Source organism: Dendropsophus ebraccatus, chromosome 12 (assembly GCF_027789765.1).
Source record: "Dendropsophus ebraccatus isolate aDenEbr1 chromosome 12, aDenEbr1.pat, whole genome shotgun sequence".
Classification (NCBI taxonomy): domain Eukaryota; kingdom Metazoa; phylum Chordata; class Amphibia; order Anura; family Hylidae; genus Dendropsophus; species Dendropsophus ebraccatus.
Window position 1 is genome coordinate 41,657,305 of NC_091465.1, and position 16,877 is coordinate 41,674,181.

Consider the following 16,877-nt stretch of genomic DNA (forward strand, 5'->3'; position numbering starts at 1 on the left):
CTTGGCCAGCTTCAGCGCAGCAAGCTTTTTCCGTCCTCTTCCCATGCTGGAACGGGTAAGGAACCTCTCAGGGTCTGGTCCGTGCACTTTGGTCGGGTGTGCTATTAGCTTTGTGCCGCTTTAGCCGAGATCAGGCAGGAGCTCAGGTCTCACATGTCCTCTCTCATGCCGTGCTGGCCACGCCACCCCACTTTCAACACTATATAGGGATCTGGACATCCCCCAGGTTAGCTCAAATGAGTCTCCATTAGCAAACGTTAATAGTTCCAAAACATGGTATAAAAGAAGAAGGCTAGCATAGTCAGGAAGTATGAGGTCAGAGCAGGCAGAGTTCTATAAATATAGTAGAGGAGCAAAGGTCAGAAAAGGCAGCACTTTATCAATATGGTAGACCATCAGGAGAAGATAGGCAAGTTAAAAAACAAAAAATAAGTCTGAATAACAGGAGAGAAGAACACTTTGCACCCACAAAACCTAGGAACCCCATTACTCAGGCAGGAAGTGATGGGAAAAGGAAAAAGTTTAGCGCCATGTGCACTGTACAGTATTACGTCCAGCAGGAGGAAGTGGATGATAATCAGGAAACCCAAGGGGGCCAGTTCAGGGGTGGAATGAAAGGAGAGAAACAGCAACTGAATGGTGAGTAGTAGCAGCCATGGCAGTCAGTAACCATAACAAGAATGGAATATTTGGAGCAGAAACTATTTGACTGAATGTACATTACCTCTGAGGAAAACAGAGTAGATCTGTTATATTATTTTGTCACAAAACAACAGATGTAAATTAAATACAAGGATGAAGTAGTCACTTTGAATTTATAAGATAGGGGGAAAAAAACAGTGGAGATTAGCAAATACTTTCCCTTGTCATATGCTATGGGGGCATTCACTTTCCAGACGCAAACTGACATTTTTGGCCTGCTGCTCTCAGTTCTCTGTGCATCTGGGGTCGGCCACAATATGCCACAAAGTTTAAAGGAGGGATTTGAAATGTATCTAACTCCCTCTGTGAAGTTGCAGTAAATATTTGACTGAACACGCTGCCCAGATGGTTCTTGTTGATGCCTAATTATGTGCGCATAAAATATTAGCCAGAAATGCTTGATTGTCTCCCAAAGCTTCACAAGAGATGAAAGAGAGAATCTTCCTGCGCATCCGATCACTAAACGTGATAATTTGCTACAAGACATAGCGCTGGAATTCAGTCAGATTGTGCTTTTAATTGTGTCCCCCTCTCTAGCTTGTCAGTCTGGTGCACGTCCTGCAACATCTGAATTATCCCTCAGCAGCTCAGGCTATAAATAACAGGAATACACAAACAGCAACATAAGAAGCCGAGATTTTAAAGCCAGAAGACTGAACTGTGACCTTTTAAACTGTTCAGAGAAGCTAATACAAAGGAGATTCAGATATATTCTTCTGAACGTTGGACGATGGCGGCCACAGACAATTTGTGCTTCAAGTCTACGGTTTTGTCAGAAACCCGAAATGATTTCCATTTCTAGGTAATGTTTGCAAAAAAAAAAAAGTGTTGAGATTGACAAACCATCAGTCATTGGCGCTACTTATTTTCAGAAATGCTCTACTGGACCCGGCGTATATTCAGTGGTGTTTATGAATCTCCAAAGTTTATGCAGGTCACCGAAATCACAATAATTCATTCCATAATGAGCGCTGAGAGTTATAATCATTGCCTCGATGGAGACTAAATGGAAATTTATCAGACCTGCTTACATGTATCTCTGCAGATGTTGCATTTCACAAAAAATAAAATGAGAATTTCCCCTAGAAATGAATGCAAATGTTATAGTAGTTTGCTTACCAGACCTAGATCTATGCCGGCCTCTGTATTAATAATGACATTGTTTGCACCAATGAAATTTGGTAAATGAAATTGAAGAATTGTTCCTAATTTCCACAAGGTTTTTTATGTATTTTTTTTTTGCATTTTCAACCAACAACCTGATTTGTGCACCATTTAAAGAAGTTTTATTATCAGCTGGACTTTTAGCTCGACACCGCCGCATCCCCTCTCACTTCCTGGTTTGGCAGGATCTGAGAAAAATACCTAATAACTGTAGATTATTTTCACCAAAGCTCCCCCAGGCCCCACCACAGTAAGTGACATCACAGCCCGAGTAAAGACTGGAGGTCAGGAACCTAGGTAACATCTAAAGGGGAAGAAAAAAGGGTCAGAAAGCAAAAATAATAATTATAATAATAATAATAATAATAATAATAATAATAATAATAATTTTGCTAATAAAAAGCATTTCCAAACTTACTTTTGCACTCTCTATGACCTAATAAAACTTGCCAATGTCATGACAATATCCCTTTAATTAAAACTCCTGTAAAATTTGTAGTGTCTTAACCCCTTCTCGTCAGTAACATGTATATATACGTTCCTACTGCACATACCCCATGCAGTAGAATTGTATATATACATTCCAGACTGAGGGGCTTCTGATGTGTGCGGGACTGCTGCAGTGAGAGCAGGCCCGGACACAGTAGGGACGGGGGTAATGAGAGGCAGCTGTGATCCTGCAGCTGTGTCTCATTAACCCCTCAAACGCCGCAGCGTTTACGGTACTCAGTGATCGGCGATCCATGTATAGAGTCTGCTCTCAGGCAGACTCTATACATAGACTGCCAATAACACTGATGTATGCTATGCTATGGCATAGCATAGGTCAGTACAGGAAATCTATTGAATGCATGTTTTTAGTGATAAGAAGTGTAAAAAAAAAGTGTAATAAAAAAAGTTTTTAAAAGTATTAAAAAACCCTTATAAATCACCTCCCAATAAAAGTTTAAAATACCCCATTGCCCATTATAAAAATAAAAATATAAAACAATATTACATATTGTAGCGTGCAGAATTGTCCAATCTATTAAAATATAACATTATTGTTCCTGCACGGTGAACGGCATAAACAAAAAAAAAACAAAAACAGGATTGCTGAATACATTATATATCACAAAAAAATTAATAAAAAACGTTCAAAATTTTTCTGTTACACCAATATGATATTAATAAAAACTAGAGATCATGGCACAAAAAATGACACCCCAATCAGCCCCAATTAACCTGGACTTTTGTGCATTAAAGCAGGGGTGGGGAACCTCCGGCCCGCGGGCCGCATCCGGCCCCTGAGACCTCCCGATGCGGCCCGCGGCCCGCGGCTCCCCTGTGACACGCGCTGCTCTGGAGGAAGGAAGGAGCCGGCGCACACAGCATCCTCTGTGACAGCTGCCGTGCTGTCTGTGTCGGCTCCTTCCTCCTCCAAAGCGGCGCGTGTCTTCAGTCTCCTGCGGGCCGCGCGCGATGACGTCATTTCATTGCGCGCCGCCTGCAGGAGAAGACCGGCACAGAGGACCTGGGAGAGAAGAGGACCTGGGCGGAGGTAAGGTGAGTGGGATGTTTATTTTTTTTTATTTGGGGGTTAAATAGGCTACCAGGGACATGACAGATGGGGGGGACAACTAGGCTACCAGGGACATGAATGATGGGGGGGGGGATAACTAGGCTACCAGGGACATGACTGATGGGGGGGGGGGATAACTAGGCTACCAGGGACATGCCTGATGGGGGTTAACTAGTCCACCAGGGACATGAATGATAGGGGGGGGATAACTAGGCTACTAGGGACAAGACTGTTGGGGGTTAACTGGTCCACCAGGGACATGACTGTTGGGGGTTAACTAGGCTACCAGGGACATGACTGTTGGGGGTTAACTAGGCTACCAGGGACATGACTGTTGGGGGTTAACTAGTCCACCAGGGACATGCCTGATGGGGGGGATAACTAGGCCACCAGGGACATGCCTGATGGGGGTTAACTAGGCCACCAGGGACATGACTAATCGGGGTTAACTAGGCTACCAGGGACAGGCCTGATGGGGGGTTAACTAGGCTACCAGGGACAGGCCTGATGGGGGGTTAACTAGGCTACCAGGGACATGCCTGATGGGGGGTTAACTAGGCTACCAGGGACATGACTGAGGGATTAACTAGGCTACCAGGGACATGACTGATGTGGGTTAACTAGGCTATCAGGGATATGCCTGATGGGGGTTAAATAGGCCACCAGGGACATGCCTGATGAGGGTTAACTGGTCCACCAGGGACAGGCCTGATGGGGGTTAGCTAGGCCACCAGGGACATGCCTGATGGGGGTTAACTAGGCCACCAGGGACATGACTGTTGGGGGTGATAACTAGGCCACCAGGGACATGACTGATGGGGGTTAACTAGGCTACCAGGGACAGGCCTGATGGGTGGTTAACTAGGCTACCAGGGACATGACTGATGTGGGTTAATTAGGCTACCAGGGACATGCCTGATGGGGGTTAACTAGGCTACCAGGGACATGCCTGATGGGGGTTAACTAGGCCACCAGGGACATGCCTGATGGGGGTTAACTAGGCTACCAGGGACATGCCTGATGGGGGTAACTAGGCCACCTGGGACATGCCTGATGGGGGTTAACTAGTCCACCAGGGACAAGACTGATGCGGGTTAACTAGGCTACCAGGGACATGACTGATGGGGGTTAACTAGTCCACCAGGGACATGACTGATGGGGGTTAACTAGGCTACCAGGGGCATGACTGATGGGGGTTAACTAGGCTACCAGGGACATGCCTGATGGGGGTTAACTAGGCTACCAGGGACATGGCTGGGGGGGTTAACTAGGCTACCAGGGACATGGCTGGGGGTTAACTACAATAGCAGGGGCACTAGGCGAACAATACCTTGCCTTGCCCTGGGTGCTGCAAACCCACGCTACTAACTGCCGCGCACGGTATGCGGCCCTCGAATGATTTTATTAATGCCCGACCGGCCCTCGACATGGAAAAGGTTCCCCACCTCTGCATTAAAGGGTTCTGTCTTGAAGGGGTTAAAGAACTATAGAGAAGTTTTTGTTTTTTGCTAATGAAAATTTAGTGGGGGGAGGAAGGAAGCTGGATAAGAAGAGAATGAAGCATTTTTCTCTGGTAAGATATATTACAAATTTCCTCAAATGCACTTGTGCTATTAATTTATGCAGTGTGTTCAGGTAATAGTAAACATTTAAGAAAGGACATTTTTAATAGGTTCTCTGTACAGCTCTTTTAGGAAAAGGAGAAAAGCAACATAGCTACTTAACAAATCTCAGTATAAAGTGGAGCACAATTACATAAATTGGGGTACATCATGCGGAAGAACTAGTACACAGTGAGCTCTGTTGGAAAAAAAAAAACACAATGTAGACTGTATTGAGAAAGCGTGTAAATGTTTGTGTTGGAAAAGTATAGGTATGGTGTTAGCAATAACTCAAGTTACTATTATTCACTTACTATTAAAAAAAAAAACTAGGAAGGAAAACTGCTGGCTCCATGGAAGTGACTGAAAGTGAAGCAGACTGATCCGCTCCTTTGTCAGTTTTCTCACAACCTGCTGATAAATTTCAACTGCAGTAGTTGGTAGTGGGTAAACAATTCACCTATTCTCCCATACTAGTCGAGTCGAACTATATGTTAGTGATAGAACGACTTCTAACTATTGGAGAGGTTGACTTACCCCCACTTATAACAAGAATGGAGGTCCCTGTGCATCCTGTGTGAATAAGGTGGTAAATCTACTTCTTCTTTTGGTCTTTTCTCTGGATGCATAGTGATGGGAATAAATAATATATGGACATGTTACAAAGCACTTATCCTTCCAGGTTGTCAATTTAAGCCTAAATTCACATGAGGCAGAAATGCTGTGGGATTTCCTGCAGATTTGTACATGTAAAATCCGCAGTGGATTACAGTATTCACCAATTGAATAACATTTTACAGATCTCCTCAACCTTCCAGAACCTTTTTCATATCTGTTGCGGATGTGTTGTGGATTTTCACGGTTGATTTTACCAATGCCAGTGTCCAGATATACTGTATAGCTAGAAAAATTATAATGTGAGGACCCAGTCTAACCCCATGTACAAAAAAAAAGATTATAATTAGTAATGAAAGATATTCCAACTAAATGTACAGCACAGTGTGGGGGGGGGAGGGGATTTTACGTGAAAATCATATTTCACCTGTGCCAACCTCTCTGCACATTGTATGGAGCCATTTTTTTTTTTTTTTTTTATAAAGGAGAAGTCCAGTGGATTATAAAATCAGGCAGCTGGCGTAAATTGTTCACAAGTACTAACTTACCTCTCCCCGTGCCCGCGGTGAGCGGCGGGACTAGCAGCGGGACTGGCCAGGAGACCCCCGCCAGGCTACGGAACTGACACATCACTACCCAGCTGATGGATTGGCTGCTCAGCCAGTAGGGGCAGGACACCACTCCATTTACTGATTGGCTGAGCAGCCAGTCCTGTAGCTCCCTGTGGGCACTAGGAGAGGTAAGTTAGTACTTGTAATCAATTTCCTCCGTACCCCTGCCAGCTGACAGATTTTATCATCCGCTGGACTTCTCCTTTAACTACCTCTCTCTTTCTCGATTCTCAGATACAAGTTTGAGCAGCTACAAACGTATGTTTCCTGAAGGGTTCACACCAGAAAATTGTACTTTAATTGTGATGCCATTATGTGTGTATGTGTGTGTGTGTGTGTGTGTGGGGGGGGGGGGGGTATTTGCCCCTCACCCTTTTTCTTCTGTTTGCTAATTTGTCACATTTAAATGATATTTTTAATATAACATAAAGGCACAAGGCAATATATAATGCAGCTTTTGAATGACCATTTCATTAATTAGAGGTTACAGGTAAAGATTTGTTTAAAACCCATACTACCCATTGTGGCACTCCTCACCGATAAGAATGCAGTTATGGCCAATACCAAACTCCTTGATAGATCCCTCATAGGTGGGCTTCATGAAAGGCCACTCCACAGTAGCCAAAACCCCAAAAAAATACTGCAACTTCTAGATTGGACAAGGCGCCAATCTCAACCCACTTATGCTAGCCTTAGGTGCTGTAAAGGCACATGACAACATACTTTTTAGGCATAAAAGATCCCTTCGGAGGGAGTAAGGAGATTGAACTAGCACTATGCATATGTGACAAGGTTAATCTCTAAATTTATAAAGCCCATATTGTCCATATTGTCAAGGAAGAGACTCCAAGTTTCACTCCATAAATTGATGTTATGTAGAGGAGAGGGAAGGGAAAGCTTTCTGAGCACCAGATGATATAATATAACGTGTCCATGTCTTAGACTAGATTCTTGGCACAGATCATTTCTCTAAATGTCTAATAGACGCTTTGAAGATGCAGTAACATCTCTATGGAAGTGAATATCTCGTTTAAATGTCAGAATTTTAAAACCTTTGAAGGAATTCAAATCGTCCATTCTTGTGAGAGACTTTATAGTGGTGAAGAGGGAGATAAGGACATGCTATTCCTCTTTCGAAGCAGATGGCTTTGTGGGACCATTCTGAAGCTTGGCAGGGAAGGAAATAAAAACCTAGAGAGAGAAGGGACATTTGTCTGTAAATCATCTGCTAGGAGGAGCTAAATAAGTATAGTTTGGAGTATACCTAGTTACAGGGCCGTTTCTAGCACCGTGCAGGCCGGGCCACTGCACGGGGCGCTGACAGCTAGGGGGCGCCCTCCCTCACCACACACGGCAGCAGTTACATTGTGCACAGGGAAGCAGGCCCGGACTTCAGAGCGCCCCCACACACAGTACCTGGCGGCTCCTTTGTGGCCTGTGACTAAAGGGAAGAGGATAATGGAGGCAGCAGGGACTCCTCCACGTTCCACCTCGGCTCTACAGAGCATCCAGCACAGGCAGCAGCTCCTGTGTGATGGCGTCTCCTCCCCCGACCCGGCCTGGACACAGATGAAGAGAAGCTTCCTGTAAGTGCTGCTGCTGTCTGGAAGGAGGGGGGGGTCACTGTGGGGGATCAGCAGTACAGTGTTGGGGTGTATGTGATTGTGGGGGAGCAGGGTGATGGGCAGCTTCATACCCCACAGTCTCTACTTTATCTATCTTCCTTCTAACTTCCTTTCCCCTTAGCTGACAAGGCTCTGCAGCTTCAGTGGGGAGGAGGGGGTGGGGAGGGTTAGTGGCATAGGACCTCTGCCTGGTCATTTAACCCTTCCTAGACTGCACCCTGCTACAAAAAGTTACTCCACTATATTTGTGTGTAAAGAGTCCAATGTGCAAAGGTATGTGTGATATCCTATGTTTTGTATAGTGTGCTGTGTATGTGTGATATCCTATGTTATGTATAGTGTGCTGTGTATGTATAGTGTGCTGTGTATGTGTGATGATCTATGGTATGTATAGTGTGCTGTGTATGTGTGATATCCTATGTTATGTATAGTGTGCTGTGTATGTGTGATATCCTATGTTATGTATAGTGTGCTGTGTATGTGTGATATCCTATGTTATGTATAGTGTGCTGTGTATGTGTGATATCCTATGTATGTATAGTGTGCTGTGTATGTGTGATATCCTATGTTATGTATAGTGTGCTGTGTATGTGTGATATCCTATGTATGAATAGTGTGCTGTGTATGTGTGATATCCTATGTTAGGTATAGTGTGCTGTGTATGTGTGATGATCTATGGTATGTATAGTGTGCTGTGTATGTGTGATATACTATGTTATGTATAGTGTGCTGTGTATGTGTGATGATCTATGTTATGTATAGTGTGCTGTGTATGTGTGATATACTATGTTATGTATAGTGTGCTGTGTATGTGTGATGATCTATGTTATGTATAGTGTGCTGTGTATGTGTGATGATCTATGGTATGTATAGTGTGCTGTGTATGTGTGATATACTATGTTATGTATAGTGTGCTGTGTATGTGTGATGATCTATGTTATGTATAGTGTGCTGTGTATGTGTGATGATCTATGTTATGTATAGTGTGCTGTGTATGTGTGATATCCTATGTTATGTATAGTGTGCTGTGTATATGTGATATCCTATGTTATGTATAGTGTGCTGTGTATGTACGATATCCTATGTTATGTATAGTGTGCTTCTATGCTCTATTTATGTACGATATCCTATGGTATGTATAGTGTGCTGCTATGCTCTATGTATGTACGATATCCTATGGTGTGTATAGTGTGCTGCTATGCTCTATGTATGTATGATATCCTATGGTATGCATAGTGTGCTGCTATGCTCTATGTATGTGTGATATCCTATGGTATGTATAGTGTGCTATGTATGTGTGATATCCTATGTTATGTATAGTGTGCTGCTATGCTCTATATACTGCCTCCCAGAGGGTCACACAATAGTATATACTGCCTCCCAAAGGGTCACACAATAATATATACTGCCTCCCAGAGGGTCATACAGTAATATATACCGCCTCACAGAGGGTGACACAGTAATATATACCGCCCCACAGAGGGTCACACAGTAATATATACCGCCCCACAGAGGGTCACACAGTAATATATATCGCCCCACAGAGGGTCACACAGTAATACACAAGATATACCACCTCATAGAGGGTCACACAGTAATACACAAGATATACCGCCTCACAGAGGGTCACACAGTAATACACAAGATATACCACCTCCCAGAGGGTCACACAGTAATATATAGCACCTCATAGAGGGTCACACAGTAATATACAAGATATACCACCTCATAGAGGGTCACACAATAATATACAAGATATACCACCTCCCAGAGGGTCACACAGTAATATATACCACCTCATAGAGGGTCACACAGTAATACACAAGATATACCACCTCACAGAGGGTCACACAGTAATACACAAGATGTACCACCTCATAGAGGGTCACACAGTAATACACAAGATATACCACCTCATAGAGGGTCACACAGTAATACACAAGATATACCACCTCACAGAGGGTCACACAGTAATACACAAGATGTACCACCTCATAGAGGGTCACACAGTAATACACAAGATATAGCACCTCCCGGAGGGTCACACAGTAATACACAAGGTATACCGCCTCACAGAGGGTCACACAGTAATAAACAAGATATACCGCCTCATAGAGGGTCACACAGTAATATATACCGCCCCAGAGAGGGTCACACAGTAATACACAAGATATACCACCTCCCGGAGGGTCACACAGGAATACACAAGATATATCGCCTCACAGAGGGTCACACTGTAATACACAAAATATACCGCCTCATAGAGGGTCACACAGTAATACACAAGATATACCACCTCATAGAGGGTCACACAGTAATACACAAGATATACCACCTCATAGAGGGTCACACAGTAATATATACCACCTCATAGAGGGTCACACAGTAATATATACCACCTCATAGAGGGTCACACAGTAATATATACCACCTCATAGAGGGTCACACAGTAATACACAAGATATACCACCTCCCAGAGGGTCACACAGTAATACACAAGATATACCACCTCATAGAGGGTCACACAGTAATACACAAGATATACCACCTCCCAGAGGGTCACACTGTAATACACAAGATATACCACCTCCCAGAGGGTCACACAGTAATATATACCACCTCATAGAGGGTCACACAGTAATACACAAGATATACCACCTCATAGAGGGTCACACAGTAATATATACCACCTCATAGAGGGTCACACAGTAATACACAAGATATACCACCTCATAGAGGGTCACACAATAATATACAAGATATACCACCTCACAGAGGGTCACACAGTAATATATACCACCTCATAGAGGGTCACACAGTAATATATACCACCTCACAGAGGGTCACACAGTAATATATACCACCTCATAGAGGGTCACACAGTAATATATACCACCTCATAGAGGGTCACACAGTAATACACAAGATATACCACCTCCCAGAGGGTCACACAGTAATACACAAGATATACCACCTCACAGAGGGTCACACAACAGTATATACCGCTCACAGAGGGTCACACAACAGTATATACAGCCTCTCAGAGGGTCACACAATAGTATATACTGCCTCACAGAGGGTCACACAATAGTATATACCGCCTCACAGAGGGTCACACAACAGTATATACAGCCTCACAGAGGATCACACAATAATATACAAGAGATACCGGGGGGGGGGGGGGGGGGGGGGGCGCTATATTTCAGAGTCGCCCTGTTGCCAAAATGGCCTAGAAACTGCCCAGCCTAGTTATGCAAGTCTAATTGTTCTGAAAATGTTAACTTAGAGATGTAAGGAGGGCCAGGCATAAGACTAATGATTTTGTTGTGTTTATCTTTATATATCTGATTGCACAGTTTGTGGATACTGTATGTCCACATGTGATGGTCCTTTAGAATGCAGCGATTAATTATATCCAGACATACTGGTCACCTGAACTACTTCAGCCACCATAGGCTTTAGTGTTAGGCCACTGCATCTAAGATGGTTTATATAATTCTCTTGGCAGCTAAAATAACATTGCTCCATGATTTGTTTAAGCAGACATGACAGATGTTCTGAAAGTTATTTCCCAATTTGAAAAATTGTTGGGAATTGACCACATTCTTGCTGAAAGACATAAAGTGAAGAATAGTATGCCTGTTTCATTACACAAAGTTGTAACTAGGGATGGTCCGAACCTGCCGAGGTTCGGGTTCATAGGAACCTAAACTCTCTGCAATGATTCCCACTGTCTGCCCGCTCAGTGCAGCTGGTGGATACAGCTGGAGAACCGCCTGGAAAACTGGGATACAGCCATAGCCACGGAGGTGGAAGACAGCGGGAATCATTGCCGAGAGTTCAGGTTCATACAAACTCGAACCTTGGCAGGTTCGGACCACCCTTAGTTGTAACCTGTGACTTACCTGGACTCCCTATATGCATTACAACTAATCAAATTCCCACTGCTAACCAATGCATGCTAAACAAATTCCCCTATTCCTTTAGAAGGAATTTTCCATGAAAACTTGAGATTGATGGCAGGCGCCAAATTATTATCTACTAAGTTTTTTTCCTGTGTGTAAATTTACGTGATGTGTGTATTCAACAGGTCCTGCAGGGATCTTAACTGGGTATGGAAAATAACTGAAAACCCAACCCAATGACTGAAAACTAAACCCAATTGAAAGGTATCTTTATTTAAAGGAGTCCAGAGATTTGTAAACTCCTGCAGCCAGCAAGGGGGAGGGGGGAAATGTATTACAAGTACGGACTTACTTCTCCCCGTGCCTGCAGTGAGTGGCGGGACTGGGCCTCGGGACCCCCACTGGAAGGCATTTTCCCCCGACTTGGGGGAAAAGACCTGTCGAGGCTAATAAACTGGCTGCTTAGCCAATCAGTGACTGGGGCGGCATCCCGCTCCAGTCACTGACTGGCTGAGCATCCAGTCCATCCGTCAGGTCGCGACGAGATCCTGGAGCCAAGCGGGGATGCACAGGCACAGAGAAGGGTAAATTCGTACTTGTAATCAGTTTATCAGTTTATAAATCACCAGACTTCTCTATTAGGCTAGGTTCACACTACGTAAAAGTACGGCCATTGTTGCCATCGGCAACAATGGCCGTACTTTGTGCGGTGTGTAACATAGCCTATCTTCTATGGGATCCCGGCCGGAGCATATACACACCTTATACTCTCCAGCCGGGATCCTCTACTGGGCCGCAAATAACTGACATGTCAGGTTTCTGCGGCCGCAATTCAATGAATTGCGGCCGTAGGAAACCCTGTCAGTTCACACAATGAAGCGAGTGGCTCCGGCCACTTGCTTCATTGTGTGCTGTGGGAGGTTGTGATGTGGGCACACGCTGATGATGGTACTTAAGTACCGGCCGGGATGATCAGGGCAGATACGGGCCGTTCCGTGACCCGCCCAGGCTCACAGAACGGCCCGTCTCTTACTGAATGTGAACATAGCCTTAAAGAGTATCTGCCATTTGATATGTCACAGAGACATATCAAAAGTTTTGATCGATCAAGTGCAACTGATCAGCAGAATGAGTCAGGAGAAATCTGTGTGCAACACTGAATGGGTATAAGCACACTATGGAAATTTCAAGTCTAGTCTGTGCGGCAGTCTCCGCTTAAAGTTCCATCTGTCCCATAGACTCAATGATATTCTGAAGCTCAATCCACCGTCGGCCCAATTCTTTTGGGGGACGGCAAATTGGGCTTCAGAACATCCGCCACACGGACTACACTTGAAATTTCCGCCCAAGTTCTGTAGTGTGCACATACCCAAACATTGATAAATATGCAAAAACAAACAAAAAAGATGCTAAGAGAGAACTTTTTTGCAACACTAAATTTCTTTGAAAAATATTTCCAATATTCATTGTAGCTCCCAGCCTGGTAGATGAGTTCACATAAACACAGGTTATAATGGCACAGGGTTCTCTATAAATAAAGCAGACAGTTATTACATTGTAACACATAGCCTTGTTCTAATCACCAAACTTTAATTCTTCAGTAAGCAAAACAAACATTTTCTGGTTTTCTCTTTTTATTTGCTGCCCTAACAATGACAGAGGCCAAATGCTGTAGACATTTCTGCCCAATGTGCATGTCACTAGCTTACAGCAAAAGGAGATATGAAAGTGGAAAGGACCAGACAGAAAAGGGCAACATTTCAGGTCCCTCCTAAGGCAGAACCTGTTTAAAGCTAGTGTTTCACATTGTATGTGTTCATTAAAACATCAGACTCCCAGATGGATCATTGTACCGCCTGTGCAGCATGGCCCTGCAGATATTGAATGCACTTCACATTGGACAATGCACCTTTAAAGCGACTCTGTACCCACAATCTGCACCCCCCCCCTCTTCCCAAACCACTTGTAACTTTGGATAGCTGTTTTTAATCCAAGATCTGTCCTGGGGTCTGTTCAGCAGATGATGTAGTTGTTGTCCTAAAAAACTACTTTTAAACTTGCAGCGCTGTGTAAAATTGGTGTGGCCTAGAGTGTCTGTTCCCAAGGCTCGCACCACCTCTCTGTCCTTTCTCCTCACCTTCTTCATCATTAGGAACGTCCCTGGACAGGTTTTGTTCTAATAATTACATGTCTGAACACTGCACATGTGCTTGATTGTTAAGGCACCTGTGCAGTTTTCAGACAAGTGATGAATAGGAGAAATCCTTCCTTTCCCAATGATGAAAAGGGTGGGGAGGAGGGACAGAGGGGTGGTACAAGCCTAGGGCATACACACTCTAGGTAACGCCAATTTGACACAGGGCTGCAAGTTTAAAAGTTGTTTTTTTTTGGACAATAACTGCATCACCTGCCAAACAGACCCCAGGACAGATCTTGGATTAAAAGCAGCTATCCAAAAGTACAAGCGGTTTGGGGGGGGGGGGGGCAGATTGTGGGTACAGAGTTGCTTTAAGCTGGTCATCTACATTAAATGTATGCTCATCTAGCCAAGAATTACTCTGTCACTCTGGCAGTGGCTTTAGTGATTTTTAAGAACTGGGCACGTTGAAATCCAAGAAGCCCCATCCTTCATACTTCTGACATCTGCAGTTGTGGGGGGAAAGTAAGAGAACCATATTAGATTATAGGCTCATTTCTTACAACAAGCATGCAAGGCTCTTTCTATGGTATTACTTGACTCGGAGTCTGTGTCGTAACACTCTATTGCTTTTACGCCTGACATCTATTGTACCATCTCCGGCTGAAGACAAATTTATATTGTGGCGGTGTCACTGACAGAAAAAAAAACAGACAAGAAATAGGGATTCCATTTATTTGCAAAGCTTCTTATTGCTGCTCTGAGGCCTCCCAACAAATAATAGTAAATAAATTTATCTCTGTGTTCTTGTTTAATAGACATCATTAATCAGGGAGCGTGCCAGGAAAATCAGGACTAGAATCTACAGCCGTATCATTTCATATGAGGTTTACGCTGCGTGTAGAGCGTTTATTAAAGTCTTTTAAGCCTCATCTCTGAACACAAAGCTGCCATCCAACTTCATCAAGCATGTAGCCATCTCTCTGTGGGCAAGGGATGTCCCCATTGTCACCTCCTTATTGACAAGACCCAACAAATATCTTTGATCAATAACTGTCAGCAGCAGAGCGTTGCGGCTCTGTTCACCTGTCAGGAAGAACTATCTACTTGGCCAGGAACGGTGAGAAGCAAGAGATCGATGGCAGGATTACAGTGCACTGTCTGTATGGAGTGTCTTATACACTGAGATCCAACATCAGCTGTCAGGGAGGGGGGACAACTGCATTCATGTGTTAACCTTGTGCATTCCAACCTGGTTTCAGCTAGGACTCTTTCCAAGAATGGAAATGAGTTTTATATTATAACTGGTAGAGTCATTTCGTTTCTGTGTCACTTCCTCTCTCTCGACTTCCACCGTAGCTGAAAATGGCTGTCGTTGACTTGTCACGTTTTGCCGTGACCCTGTGACCTCCAATTATACATTTCTTCCCAGTCAATGCAATGCAGTCCACTAGAATAATTTTAATGAAATAGCAGTCAGGCAGGAAATGTGCGCCATTATTTCCTGTTTTATTCTGAATAAGTTCTAAAAATCTGTCAGACTCAAGTAGCCTAAAGTGCGGATTTTTTTAAATGGAATAGAGGATATTGTGGCAAAAAATATCACATTTCAGTGATGAGATCATACTCACTATATATCACTATATATCACTAACACAAAGCTGGCACTAAAGTTGCCTACGAACTATAATTTACTGGCCTGGGACTATGAACTATAAGATTCTCATTCACATGGGTCTATATCAGTGTGGATGAGGCACAGCGAGGAAGGCTATGATAACCTGCACAGGCCTTGCTCTGACTGCACCAATGAGCCAGATTTTTTAGTTTAAAGGGAACCTGTGATGTTAAAAAAAACAATCCAATCTGCAGGCCTGACGTTATAGAGCAGGAGGAGCTGAACAGACTGATATGTAGTTTTCAGGGTAAGTACTAATTTAATGCAAATCTCTGCTCATTCTTGGCTCAAAGGAAAAGCTGTCAATCACTGAGTAGGACCGCCCACATGACTACTGAGCCCAGAATGAGCACAGGTTTACATAAAAAACTGTTATTCTGAAACTCCCTACAAATTATACATTAATCTACTTAGCTTCTCCTGCTCTATAATGTAATGTCTGTAGATTGGACTGCATTTTCAACATAACACATTCCCTTAAATAATAAAATGGCAGTAGATAATTACATTTTATATCCTTTTGCCAATAGTGAAGGCCCTGTATCACCATTTCCTGGCTGGTGAAGGTGCAGTGTCCCAGAGAGGGGTCCAATGTCTTTTTCTAACAGGTATAGGTCATTGTCCTGTATACTGTATGTGTATGCACTGCAATAGGTAACTGTATTACACAACTCCCACCACTAGGTGTCATGGCTCATAGCTAAAACTGCATTAGGGTAACTGATGTCTCTATTATTTATTATATATTTCCTGCCACTGACTTTAGATATACAACTATCCCAATCACTGTTAGCCCTATATAAATATTGTGGGTGGGATTTATGGGTTCAGTTCTAATCTGCTGTTCAGTCTATTCACAGAATATGAGAGAGAGCAACGTAACCGAGCCTGCTGACCATGTAACTACAGGCGCTGGCCTGCTTCCAGGAGCCTTGTGCGGGACTTCTGTATTTTCTTAGTACTAGATACTAGCCATGTCCAGCTAGAGCACCGCATGGAGCTGCACTGTGGACGGGACTGACCTATTACGCTGAGGGATTGTCTTTTCTACTTCTGCTACCTCTGAAGGAGTCTACAAGAATAACTGAGGTACCAAACTGTAGTTAGTCAGTAGTTAGCTAAGTACAAAGGCCGAATATCTACTGCAACTTGCTAGCGTGTCCCTTCAGGGACAGCTAGCTCTTCCACTTAGTGGATCTGTGATCCCCATTAGCATGCCACTCTGTGCCCACGTAGTAGTTAAGCGGATGTCCTTTCTTGTGGATTCAGGACTTGTCT

The 16,877-nt window shown here is 43.7% G+C and overlaps 1 protein-coding gene across 1 annotated transcript in view; it reads left to right on the forward strand.

Moving 5' to 3' along the window:
* Positions 1-3,235: 3,235 nt before the first annotated feature.
* Positions 3,236-16,877, forward strand: part of LOC138769690 (apolipoprotein A-I-like) — a 523,881-nt gene continuing 510,239 nt past the window's right edge. Inside the window, exon 1 of the mRNA XM_069948304.1 lies at positions 3,236-3,249. The gene's annotated coding sequence lies outside the window, so the exon portion shown is untranslated. The remainder of the gene's footprint in view (positions 3,250-16,877) is intronic.